Genomic DNA, 3,463 nt, shown 5'->3' on the forward strand with positions numbered 1-3,463 from the left:
TTTCCACAAAAAGAAAGTACTACCCAGTACCACATGCCTGTGATCTCCAAGAACATGGAAAGGTTTTGTGGGTGAATTTTATTGCATGTTTGTGCCTAGACAGAGCTTAGAGGTGTGTCTCCATGATTTTGTTCCAGCCAGGATGTGGTAAAGCACTGAGTTCAAATCCTTGAGACCTACACTTAACTATTGTCAAAGAAGGAAGTGACAAGCATTAGGTAAAAAGTAAAAACAGCACAGTGATAACAATGTCCTAAATGTCATTCCTCTCAAAGAGCTTTTTGGCAGGTAAAAAATTAATTCATCTCTTCTCCCACTTGTTTGATCTCAAAGACATTTGATTTCTGCAGTAAACTACACTGTCAATTGATTTTTTTTTTTTAACTCTCAAAGAGATTCCCATGCTAATTCTTACAGCAGCCTAGGAGCTGTTTTATGCTGTAGTTCCTGCCCCACAGGGGGAGAAGGAAAGAAGAAAAAAAAAGAATTTTCATCTGTTTCTTAGTTCCCAGACTTGAGACGTTTGTGTTTTTCAGATGGAAAACCTGAAACCCTGAGAAGTCATTTAATTTCCCAGGGTCTCAAAGCTAATAATTTTCAGAACTTTAGTATGAACTTTTTTTGGACTTCCGTGATTACAGCCTTTCCATATTATTTGTCTGTCTCTTCTTGACACATTTAAGCTGATAATCTCTTACTTATCTCCAGCCTGTTTCATTTTCCAGTCTGTATAGAATTTGTTTAAAATCATCTGCCAGATTTGTTCCCAGTTTCTGCCAGGCACAAGTCCTCCCTCAATATCGCTACAGATAATCAAGCTTCCATATTGGGAGAGCGACTATTAGCTCTACTTTTTCTTCAGCTTTCACTCGTGCTGTCCCTCATCCCTTATCTTACACACACCTCTACCACCATGTTCAGAGACGTCCATATTCTGGGATCCTTAAATAGTGCCTCACATTTGTAGACATAATAAGGTGTAGTTCCCAATGTTATTTTGATTTGAATTTCTTTTATAGCCAGAGATGGTTAACATTTCTGCATTTGTCTATTGACCATTCTTTCAGACATGTTTCTCTTTAAGTCGTTAGCCCACTTGTTAATGGGGTAGAGTGTCATTGCCCCATTCATAAGGAAATGGAGAGACCTGGAAAAATAATATTAAGCAAAGCAAGCCAGGCCCAAAGAAATATAGGTTTCATGTTTTTCTTCATTTATGATAACTAGAATATGTCTATGATACTCTTAGCAGGATATCACAATAGCCCTATTGCTAAGTGCGTAGGACTATAAATAAGGAGTATATCAAAATGAACACCATGGATTGGAAACAAAAGGTTCTTACTATATCCTGAATGCAGTTATTTCTATATTTTTCTTTTTGTTTTTGTTTGCTACCCTTTGTCTTGTATATGCTTACCAGATCTGTGGAAGGGAAAGGGAGTCACAAAAACAGCAGGACAAAGGATGAACTAATGCAGCAATGGTACTCATTAGACACTATGTTGGAATGAACTATATAATCAGTAGGGGAGGGGAGTGGGAAATAATAAGTGGGAGATAACAAAGGAGGATGTAACAGTGTTTAAAAAGAAATGAATTGGTCACCTAACATTTTTATTTATAAGAAGATGTAGTTCCTAATAAAGTGTTTTTTTGTTCAGGTCACTATTCTGCTTATAATCATTTTCTTTCTACAAATTAATGCATGATTATCAAGCAATCATTATATTAATTTCACTTTGAAAATACAATATGTTCATATTCTGAGTGTCTTCCTTGTTACAGTGTTATCTTGTATTCATCATCCTATGTGAGCCAGTCAGTAATGAAGCTGCATTTAAGAAAGGACAGTTTAGTTTCTATTTTAATATTTTATATAAAGTCCCCATAAATCATATACACTACAATTCCTTAAAGTTGCTTACCATTCACAACCATAATTAATATGTATCAGAAATTCTTTTTTCCAATTAGATTTTTTATTATTATCTTAAGTATTTGTACAGAGGATCTGCAATTTAACAAAGCAGTTATTGAGTACAATGCATCTTGATTAATGTCACCTTTTTCAGTATTCTTACCTATTTCTCCCCTTCTGACCCATTGACTCACTCTTCTTTACTTCATAGGATGTCCATTAAACTCTTGGCTGCCATATTTAAATTATTGCAAAAGGAAATACAAGGTTGGTATCATGTCACCCTGTTTTCATCCAAGTAAGAAGACTCAGGATACTACAGTTACTAAAGTTACTAAAACATTTAAGAATAATGTCATTTTAAAAAGGATATACTTTTTTTTTCTTCCCTGGCTGGCTGAAGGTCTGCTGCCAACATGAATGACACAATAACTACCTGGACCAGGAAATTCATCACAGACCGACTACTTCAGCAGAAGCAGATGGTCATTGATGTCATTCAACCTGGAAAGAGATTCATGAAAACTTGCTAAAGCGAACAAGACCACACCCATGTCATCTTTGTATTTGGATTCAGAACCCATTTTGGTAGTGGCAAGACAACTGTCTTTGGCATGATTTAGGATTCCTTGGAGTATGCAAAAAAAAAAATGAGCCCAAACACAGACTTGCAAGATATGACCTGTATGAAAAGAAAAAGACATCGGGGAAACAGCAAAAGGAATACAAAAACAGAATGAAGAAATTCAGAAGGACTGCAAGTGCTAATGTTGGAGCTGGCAAAAAGCCAAAGGATAAAGATCCTGCTATGATTTGACCTGCACTGATGACAAATTATTCACGAAATGATTAGTAAACTGCAAAAACCTTCAACAATTTAAAAAATGAAGTTGATATAAACATATTATTCTTAGTTGACAAACTATTTTCATAGTAGTGAAACAAACATGATCTTAACTATCCAAGAAGATACCAAAATTAATTAAAAATTCCATTCCAATGCAATATTTCAATAAAATTTTATGCATTTTAAAACATTTCATTAAAGTTGATTTTTTTTAACTTTTAACCATACTTATTCACAAACAAATATGTTATTAATTTATTCTGCATGGACACCATGGTAAACAATGGGGAAGTAAAATAAAATCACATATTTTCATGATCTTCGAGGAAATAAGTTGATTTTATATACATATATATATATATATATATATATCAGTTCAATTTCATATGTATCTATGATGGTTACTCTTCTAGCTTAATAACAGATGACCAATTGTTTGATGATTAATTACATATTTTCCCTAGTGTTCTCTTAGCACTCATGTAAAACAATTAAGCATCCTATGAGTATTATTAACAAATTATATAGTTGTACCAAACGGAGTCTAATTTCAGTTTTAATTCTAAACTATTATTTATCACATTGCATATAGTTTATTATTGCCTTTCTTTGCAGAATATCATATGCACAATATCATCTCAGTATTCTCTCCATTTTGTTTTATGTATAGACCAAACGATATATAAGGTTTAAGT

At 33.6% G+C, this 3,463-nt stretch overlaps 1 pseudogene; it reads left to right on the plus strand.

Annotated features, from left to right (window-relative positions):
- Positions 1-2,337: 2,337 nt before the first annotated feature.
- On the plus strand, positions 2,338-2,738 carry LOC122100806 (annotated as a pseudogene).
- Positions 2,739-3,463: the final 725 nt, after the last annotated feature.

The sequence above is a fragment of the Dipodomys spectabilis genome, unplaced genomic scaffold (assembly GCF_019054845.1).
Source record: "Dipodomys spectabilis isolate Male_0828 unplaced genomic scaffold, ASM1905484v1 ptg000606l, whole genome shotgun sequence".
Classification (NCBI taxonomy): domain Eukaryota; kingdom Metazoa; phylum Chordata; class Mammalia; order Rodentia; family Heteromyidae; genus Dipodomys; species Dipodomys spectabilis.